A 10718-nucleotide genomic window follows, 5' to 3' on the forward strand; every position below is an offset into this window, starting at 1 on the left:
CCTGCGCAGCTGAAGAGGTCAGAGACTTGATCTCTCCGCGGCCGCCGCCATGTTGGATTTCTCCTAGTATGCTGTTTTTAAGTCCTTTGGATATAGACCATGGAGAGGGATAGCTAGGTCAAATGGTAGTTCCATTTCCAATTTTACAAAAAATCTCCATACTGCTTTCCATATTGGCTGCACCAATTTGCAGTTCCACCAGCAGTGTATGAGTGTACCTTTTTCCACATGATACTTACATCCTCAACAACCCTTATTGTTTTTTGTATGCATAACAGCTGCCAATCTGACTGGAGTGAGATAAATCTTAGAGTGGTTTTGATTTGCATTTCTCTAATTGCTAGTGATGATGAACACTTTTTTCATGTATTTGTTGATTGATTGTACATATCTACTGAGAAGTGTCTTAGATGGATGGATTTTTAAAAATGTGGCATATATACACAATGGAATATTCCTCAGTAATAAAAGAGAATAAAATCATGGCATTTGCAGGTAAATGGATGGAGTTAGAGAAGATAATGCTAAGTGAAGTTAGCCAATCCCGAAAAAACAAATGCCGAATATTTTCTTTGAATAAGGAGGCTTATAGTGGGACAAGGAGAGGGAGCATGGGAGGAATAGATGAACTCTAGATAGGGCAGAGGGGTTGGAGGGGAAGGGAGAGCGCATGGGGTTATTAATGATGGTGAAATGTGATATCATTATTATGCAAAGTACAGGGATGAAGACATGAATTGGTGTGAATATACTGTGTATACAAACAGAGATATGAAAAATTGTGCTGTATATGTGTAATAAGAATTGTAATGCATTCCACTGTCATATATATATATATAAATTTTTAAAAAGAAGAAAATTTTGTTGAAATTTTCTTTCAATTTCCTATTGAAGAAACCTAATCCTAAATGTCTAGGTTGGCTTATGGCATCATTGTGGTGTTGCTAAATATATTCCTCATTGTTCAGGACTTCCTGTAACTTGGTTGTTGTATCTAATCTTGATCAGACTCAGGCTCAATTATTTTGTCTAGACTACTTGATAGATGATGTTGGGGACTTTCAACAGGAAACACATGCTAACAGGTTGTCTCTTTTTTTGTGATGCCAGCAGGTATTGGTAATTATCCCTGAGATCCATTAATTTAGTAAGGGGTGTTTTACAGTGATATCAGAAGTCCTTCTTGGTTGGCTAATTGGAAGAGTACTTTTGTTAAGGGATATTTTACCTCATCAATTATTTGGTTTCTCTTAAGATAAAGTTTTTCTTTCAAATAGGTTGGAAAACATTTGAATTTTTCTCTTTACTTACTGACTTAAAAATCCCTAGTACTTTCCAATAGTGACCAATGAGTTTGTTCATGAATTTACATAATAAATTTCAATCCAATTCAAATACTGAAGTTCCAACTGGTCACTGAGAACCTTAACAGTTTGTCTCCTGAGCTCTTTTGATCCATCTTCATTAGTCTTGGATTGCTTCCTTGCTTTCCAGTATGAAGGATATTCTGGGTTCACACTGTAGACTTCTTGTCTCAGATCTATAATCAGCCATTTCTTCAGGAGTGTTTGAGTCAGCTTTTTCACTGCTGTGACTAAAGGATCTGACCAGAACAACTGTCAGGAGCTAAAGTTTATTTGAGGGCTCATGGCCCTCCATAGAAGGCTGGTTCCATTTATCAGGACTCAAGATGAGGCTGAACATCATGGCAGAGCCTGTGGCAGTGGGAAGCGGCTCACATCGTGGTGATCAAGAAGCAGAGAGAGAGAGAGAGAGACTCCACTCGCAATATACAAATATACACCCCAAGCCACACTCCAATTCCTACCTCCTCCAGCCACACTCTACCACTTTAGTACCACTCAGTTTAATAAATCACTGATTGGGTTAAGACTCTCACAACCCAATCATTTCTCCTCTGAACCTTCTTGCATTGTGTCCCACATGAACCTCTGGGTTCACCATAACAAGGAGATGCGGTTCCTTCTTATGGTAAATGGTGTAAACCATCATACATATCTGATTTATCCCATGATATAGATCAACAGAATAAGAATATCAATATGTGTTATGGTTTGGACATGGGATGTCTCCCATAGTCTCAGGTGCTCTGTGGTGGGGCTTTGGGCAAGTGATTGGGCCATGAGGGCTCTGATTTCATCAGTGGATTAAATGCATTAGCATCTCCATGAACTACTAGGAGGTGCCATCTAGCTGGAGGAAGGAGGTCATTCAGAGTGTGCCCTGGATGGGTTTTATCTTCTCTCCAGTCCCTCCCCCACGCCCTCAAGCTTCCCAGTTTACTATAAACTGAGGATGTTCTGCCTCATCTCAAAACCAAAGCAATGGAAATGTCACACCCTGGATTAAAACCTCTAAAACCATGAGCCAAAATAAGCCTTTCCTCCTCTAAGCTGTTCTTGCTCAGTATTTTGGTCACAGTGACAAAGGGCTGAATTCCTTGAGGGATTCCAGAAATAATTTTGGAGAAACAAAATATTCTACCTAAGCAAGTAAAGGGAAGAACAGGAAGAGAAATTATCAGAGTGAATTTGCCATAATTTGTACCCAAAATGTGGTACGTTCTAGGATAAACTGGTTACATATCCATTAGATATATCGTGGCCCAAGGACCTTAATCACATATTGTTTCTATGGGAAAATGCAAATTCCTAATAAGCAATTTTCAAATACTTTTAAAAATAAAATGAATTCATCAATTAAGAATTCACTATATTTTTTCTTATTCTAATAGATATTATTGACAAAACAAATAGCAACAAAATATATATTTCAAAAATATTACTATTAGTGTGACATTTTTTTAGCATTCCTAGTTAGGTAATTCTATGCCCTAAAGTTAAACTATAAATAAAATGAGCATTTACTAATTTTAAGGGGGAAAATAGTTGACTCTGATACAGGGAAAGAAATATGTATTTCTTTGGGCCTTACCCCAAAGAAATGGTGACTATGATACCAGTGTGAATGATCATTAAGAGAAAAGGCAAGAATACTGCCCAATCAGCCCCTGATTAATAGGGTACCCACAAAAAACAGGGCTTATCTCTACCGAAGGTATCTTTATTCTACAGGAAATTGTGAAGAGGATAATCAAGAATTTACTCTTATTTTATGCCAGGATTTAAAGGTAATCTTCTATCATCTTACAAGCTGATATCTGATGTGAATAAATTTAAAATTTGTTCTTCCTGTCCTTTAAGCAACGGTAGCTCAGTTCATTTCTTTCAGTCCTATTTCCTGCAGGACTAAAGGTTCAGAAGTAATTTGTAAAGGAAAATGTTCACAGCCATGTGACTTAAAGGTTACCTTGAAAATATCTGTCTTCATTAGTCTTCTTGAAAGGCTGTGTTTTCTTAACTTTATATCATGCTCTTTTCTCCACTCACTAAATTTGGTCTGAGTCTGTATTAAGGGCTACATTATTGTCTGCTGACTTCCAGAGAAACTGCCAAGCACCAAGAAAGAAAGCACTTAGCTGCTTTTAGTCATGATCAACGGTTTGCTCATAAGAGCCTAAAAGGATCAGAAGGGGCAGAGGAAGGATACAGAAAACCTCTAATAGATCATCACAGGACTTCTGCACTTGTTTATAGAGAAAATACCATGTGCAAACTTCCTTACGAGCTCAGCTTGGTTTAGAGAATAGGGACTGACAGGTAATGCTCATAATTGATGTTGCTGTAATTCTAGATGGGGTGGAATAGTATGTATATTTAATGTATAATATCTGTATAAAATTTATGTCACATCCCACTCTAATGCTCCTATAAACTGCTGCACAGGAATAGAAGGAAATGACCTTTTTGTTCTCTTTAATGTCTGTCTGGGGCACTAACCTCTGCCTGGGAGACTTCTCTATCCATTTGCCTCTGTGTCAGTGTAAGAGTAGTCTCAAGACCAATCGGTGGTATTAAATAGAGGCATTCGCTAGAGAATTTAACCCATACAGACAAATCAAATTTACTTGCTGCTTTTGGAGAACATGCTTTCCTAGGGGTAATAATAATTACAGTGTCTATTTATAGGATGGGCTTTATCTTCTTTAACCCATAAGAAAGGTGTGTTCATCCCTGTTCTACAGCTGAGGAAACCATGGCCCAGGGAGATTCAGTAATCCATCTAAGGCCCTGTGCTAGTAAGGAATTAGAGCAAAACTTTAAGTACAGACATATGAGCACAAAGCCAAAAAAAATGTGAAGAATATTCTTTATTTGAGATATCATTTTGTATATTAACATTAGTTCATTTTCAGTCTTGAATTTGTCTTAAATTATTTCAGATCTTACAATTGTCTATAAGGTAGACTTATAGCCCAAGTACCACACTAAGAAATGCTCTGGACAAATGATCCAATGATCAATTAGTATAAATAGGCATAATCCCTGCTTTCTAGGTGTTTGGACCTTAGGAAGGATACTCTTTCCCAGAAGTGAACGTGTCTCAAGCAGAAACAGTGTTGTATATTCTGAGGCAAACAAGATGGTCCTAAACAGACTCCAATGGCAAATAAGTGATATCTTACTTTCAGTATGATGCACTTTCAAAGGCAATTTGGTGGAAAAATTTAAATATGCAAAGACTTAGCTGGGTTGGTGGTATATGCCTGTAATCCCAGCAACTTGGGAGGCTGAGGCTAGAGGACTGAAAGTTCCAAACTAGCCTCAGCAACTTAGGGAGACCCTGTCTCAAAATAATAATTAAAAAAAGGAGCTGGGGGCATGGCTCAGTGGTTAAGTGCCCCCAGATTCAATCCTGGGTACCACCTCCTCTGCAAATATGCAGAGATTTCTCACCAGCTTCGTTTGGTTTGGTTTGGGGAACAAATTAGGGGTAGCATGGTTAAGTGAAAGGCACATAGGGGTAGCACCTAGTTCTTCATTTCCACCATTTCCCTTGGCCTAGCATGACCAGCTTAACCTCACCATCACTGGTTTTCTCAAACATTAAAAGGGATTAAAAATACATACTTCATAGGATGATTATGAGAACCAAAGTGAAAAACCTCTTTAAATTTACTTGCAAAGGATCTAAAATGTAGTAGATACTTAACAAGTATTGGCACTTCAATTTTACTTCCTAAAAATCCAGTTCAAGAAAGATTTGCTGGGCCTGCAAAAGAGATTTGAAAAGTTATTTAAAAAATGATCCACCATAAGCCAGAGGGGACGGATGTATAAATAGGTAGATGTAATGTGATATAAAAACAAGAATGTTCTAGTGACTTGGGAGGCTGAGGTGGGAGGATAGTGAGTTCAAACCTAGCCTCAGCAAAAGCAAGGTGCTAAGCAACTCATTGATACCCTGTTTCTAAATAAAATACAAAAAAGGGCTGGGGATGTGGCTCAGGGCTTAAGCACCCTGGGTTCAATCTCCAGTCCCTCTACCCGCCCCCACCACCAAAAAAAAAAAAAAAAATGCTGCTTGCGAGAATGAACAAAGTGGGAACATGGAGAAGGGAAAGATTTATTCTTTCTTTGGAATGTCAGAACTCTTTTGCAGAAATGGTAAAGTTTCAACTTGTACTTGAATGTCAGAAAAGAAATGACATGAATTTGAAAGGTTTTCAGTGTAAGTAAGGTTATGTAATAGAAATCTGCATGACATCCATCCATTATTCATTTATTTCTTGAAATCCTATGGTGGTATAGGCACTGTTAAAATCCATTAGGGAGAGGGGCTGGGGTTGTGGCTCGGTGGTAGTGTGCTCTCCTAGCACGGGAGAGGGCACTAGGTTCAATCCGCAGCACCACATAAAAATAAATAAATAAAATAAAGATATTGTGTCCAACTATAACTAAATATATATATATATATATATATAATACATAATTTATAATACATATTTTCTATTTATATATATATATTATATATTTTTTATATATATGATACGTTAGGGAGAAGACCTGGAACTTCTTACAGTATAGGAATTTATGCAGGGGGATGGACACCTTGCAGTTTTATTTTGATTTCCTATTATTCATCTTTTTGAAAAGTATGAATAGTATGCTTGGCCATATTTGTAAAATGGTTTTGGGGGCCATTAATCAGTAATAAAGTACAGAGGAAATTCCAGTATTATTGCCATTTTTTTCCAATAACTATGTCAGAAAGAAAAATAAATCATTTTATAAATTTGTAAATTTCTCTTTTTAAAAATTCTTCCTTAAAATTAAAGTCAGGTTGACTTTGTGCTCCCACTATATGCACTATACAAACATGGACAAGACACATCTGGCTTACAATTTAGTGAAGGTATGAAAGTGTTTATTTGCATCGATCATGGCAAAATTCCTTCCCAAGATTTGTCTAGTATGAAAAACCTAAGGGGAATATAATAGAAAGCAAAGTAGAATTTATTAAATTGTTCTTTTAGTGTACCTGAAGAATCATTTCTACCCTAATTTCCGCAGGCACATAAGAAAACCAAATTAAGTCTTGGATTTATTGCCTTCTTTGAGCATCTTGACGTGCTACTGTGTAAACTTAAGTCTCTGTTTCCTTGCAACTGTTGACAGAGGCATCTTGTATTTCTCACTAACAAATTTTATAACAAAGAGACAAAGGAGATTAAGGCTCTAGACAAATTGGAAGGGCTTAAGTAGACCTGGCACTCTTCTAACAGTAAGACAGCTCTTCTGTTTCTCTGATCGGGTTGTCTTCTTTGGAAAATTTAGCTGTAAATCGTTTTTAAGAGACACTGTTACCTTAATGACATGGAAATATATAAAGGGAAATATTGGAAAAAATCTAGTAGGCAAACACCACCAAAAAAGAAGACTGGTGTAGGATATTAGTATGTGAGACAAATAAAGATGGACAACATAATAGTAAAAGGAACAAGCCACCAAAAAGATGTGGCAACCACTAACCTTGCTTAATGCCAAAGCAAAACCAAAATAAATAAACAAAGAAAGAAAGAAAGCAGTTACAAGTAGAAATTGAGAAGTCCAAATCATAATCGGCAATCTTAACAAGTCTTTATCAGAATCAGAAACAGTGGGCTGGGATTGTGGCTCAGTGGTAAAGAGCTCACCTAGCATGTGCGAGGCCCTGGGTTCAATCCTCAGCATCACATATAAATAAAATAAAGGTATTGTGTCCAACTACAACTAAAAAATAAACATTTGGAAAAAAAAAGAATCAGACTTAGCAAGTGAACAAACAAAGCAAGTAAGACAGAGAATATTTTTAACTGTAAACATAATAATATTGAACAAATGGGTGGGCGTAACTCCTTCCAGTAAACAAATAAAAAAATACACCTTTAAGTATATTTTCAAGTATCTATAAAATTTACATAAATTGATTACAAATGAGTCATAAAAGAATTATTTCCATAAATTTTGAAGAATTAATTCATTTCTTGACCACAAAGAAACAAAGTTGAAAATCAATAATTAATAAAATCCAGATGTTTAGAAAGATTTAAATACACTTCTAGAAATGTATGTCAAAGGACTCACAATACAATTTTTAAAATATTTAGAACCAAATGATAACTAGGTTACATCAAAATATTTTTATATATCAAAACATACAGGAGAAAGCCAAAGTAGATCTTAGAAAGTTAGAGTCTACAGAAAATATTTATGTAAAATAAAAAAAAGAAGGATTGAATATAAACAAGTTAAGAATTTAGCTCAGATGAGAAACAAAATAAAGTGGAAGAGAGTGAAAGGAAAAGATCAGAAATTAATAAAACAGGACCGAGGATGCAACTCAGGAGTAGGGTGCTTGCTTACTATGCACAGGGCCCTGGGAAACTCATAAAAATAGAAATTAAAAAGAAATAGGTTTACCAAGCCCAAAACAGGCCCCAAATTGGTTCTATTGAAACAACTAGCAAATTTACAACTCATAATTTTTAGGATGACTTTTTTACAGTAATCTTTTAAATGCTTAATGTTTCACAAAATGCTAATCTAATTCTTCTATTGTTAGGTAGTATAGATGGTAGCCCAGGTTGTTGGACCTATAAAATTTCCATTTGGTACCAAAAGAAAAATGTGAAATGCCTGTGCTTGAGTAATGAAAATAGAAAGTTCATTGGATTACATTAGCATTCATTTATGTTTGAAGCAACATTCCCACTGGTGTATATTACAAATGATTAAAATAAAATTGGCTGGAGATTCAGAAATCAATAATGGATTTCTCGGGCACAGAAAAAGTTTTGCATTCCTGTACCCATTCTCCTATCAGAAAAAGAAAATAAAACTTATTGGGACATATTTAATTTTATCTTATGATTTCCTTTTTGCTCTTCCTTTCCTCCCTCCCCACCCCCATACAAACCTTCTTCACTTTTTTCCATGGAAGTTTGTTTTCTGCTTCTCGTCTGCTGTCCAGGTAACCCTCAGTAACAGGATTCTTTACCATTTCCTCAGCTTCATCTTTTCCAATAGGTTTTTCCCACAACCCACCTCCTCCTATGTTCCACTTTGACCATCCCTTTCCATTTCCAGTTTTTTTCCCTCAGCTTCTACCCTGTCTTCTACCTTCTCTATCACATTAGTGAGAAAAGTAATAGGAAGCATAGTTGTTCTCATCTTTATTTCCTGGGGATCTTGAGATGGATTCACTTCAGAAGATCATAACCCTATTTCTTTTGTCAATATTTCATTTTGTACCTTGATTATATAAATGCAGAAAAAGCAGAAAAAGCCCTTGGGGCAACTGCACTTTTCTATGTTTCTTTAATCCTGAAAAAGGTAGTATAAACTGCTTACTGAGGGAGTTCCCTGAAAATCAAAGGCACTAAATCTCACATGTACGTCACTGAGATCCAAGAGTGCTTACTTCAAATAAAAGTAAATTAAGTACGCCAATATATATCTTGGCATCAAAGAGATTTACCAATAAAAGGAACCTTATTAATTCTTTTTCTGGATGGAATTACGACTAATGTGAAAAGGTCAAATACTTTATTAAATTACTGCCATCTTTCCTCCAGATGTGGGGTTTGCTTTTTGACATTGCACAAACTCAGTGGCAACACTTAATTTAACAAAATTCTGAAAGCTCCAAGTAGATTTCATCAGGATTTTATAGTTTTGCATGAAATAAGACTTATGTAAGTATTCTCATCATCTGCCTCTAAATTCTTAATTTGATCTCACTTACTGACACTTTTTTGGACAGAATAATAGGATATAAATAGGTAGGATACCATGTGATTTCTTGAATATGTTTGTGAATTACTAAAAGTCCAAATAATATCAGATAGTTCTATATTAAAATAAAATCTAAAAAGAATTTTGTAGACCTGAAACAATTTTGAAGTTAATAACTTTCCCATCTCTTGGAAATATAAAATATTATAATATTGAATGTACATCCCCCAGAGAATTTGATTCTGTGCTTCCAGCTGAGCATCACTATACTGAAAGATCAACCACGAAATAAAACTAAGAAGTAACTGCAAGTGCTATTACCTTTCCTTATATACAAGGATGAACAACATAACCTAGATGAAATGAAATGGATGAGACCTTGGAAAGACACATGGCACCAACATGTAAATTGTCTAGGAATAGTGATCATATTTATTCTTTTTAGGAGAAAAATTTGGCAATAACATCTTTCTATGATCTATGAAGTGACTTATCATATTATATCATGTAATTCCCTAATTTCAAGAAGGAATCTTAAATTTCATGCTATTACAAATACATTTCTGGGTTCAAATATTTGTGTATTGTACTTCCTTTCTATAGCAAAAATAATCTATTTTACACAGTTTTGACAATACTAAATTGCTGGGTAGGCATTTAAAGCCTCATTGAAAATAGTCAAGTGCATATATAAAGGTTATACCCATCTACATTTCCACCAACAAGGTATGAGAAACCCATTTTATCATATCCTTGACATCTAACCTGCTCTGTATGTTAAAACAAAACAAAGTAAAACTGCCTTGTGCGGGAGTAATCTACCAAGTTACTAGCAGTTAGCAGGAATTGGCATTTTCATCTTTTCCTTTCTTCAGATGCTTTGGAGGATATAATACAGTCTGGCATGGTTACCAAAAAGGCTGGAAGTGCTGAAGAAGAGCAAATAACTTATTTTATTCTGTATCATTTGGATCTATGGGATCCCCCACATGTTCCAGTTCATTTAACAAATCCTTGTGGATCTGTTATTATGTTCCAGATTTTGTTTTAGACTACAAGAAGCCAAAGAGATAATACACACTGTTGTTCAACAGGAGGTTACAGCTTTGACTGAACAATTTTTCTGAATAATAGAGAGCAGAATTTCAAAGCAGGCTTTATGCTGCCTATGATAAATAGTTCTACACAAAGTTCCTCTGAACTATCTTTGATGCTAATGTTAATTCTAAATCTTATTTCAGCAACTGTTCATTTGCAATTGTCCTATGCCAGGCATTAACCTCGAAGAAGCAAGAGGTACGTAAAAACATAAAAGACATTGAGTGTGCCTTTTGGGAGATAGTCTACAAAAACTGAGTGTTTTCTACACATCTTGGCTTTTGTTATGGGTCATCTTTTCCAGAATCTGTGTGTAGTGAACAGCCTTAGAAGGCAGAGAGATACTGTTTCTCTATGGAACACAGGGCAATTTCTATACTGTCCAACATAATAATGATAATCCTCCTGGAGAAAAGGAAGGGCAGATTTGCTTGATAAAATTCTGATTTCCTAATCACAGGGGTTCTTAGGTAAAACACAAGC

Source organism: Callospermophilus lateralis, chromosome 17 (assembly GCF_048772815.1).
Source record: "Callospermophilus lateralis isolate mCalLat2 chromosome 17, mCalLat2.hap1, whole genome shotgun sequence".
In the NCBI taxonomy this organism is placed as follows: domain Eukaryota; kingdom Metazoa; phylum Chordata; class Mammalia; order Rodentia; family Sciuridae; genus Callospermophilus; species Callospermophilus lateralis.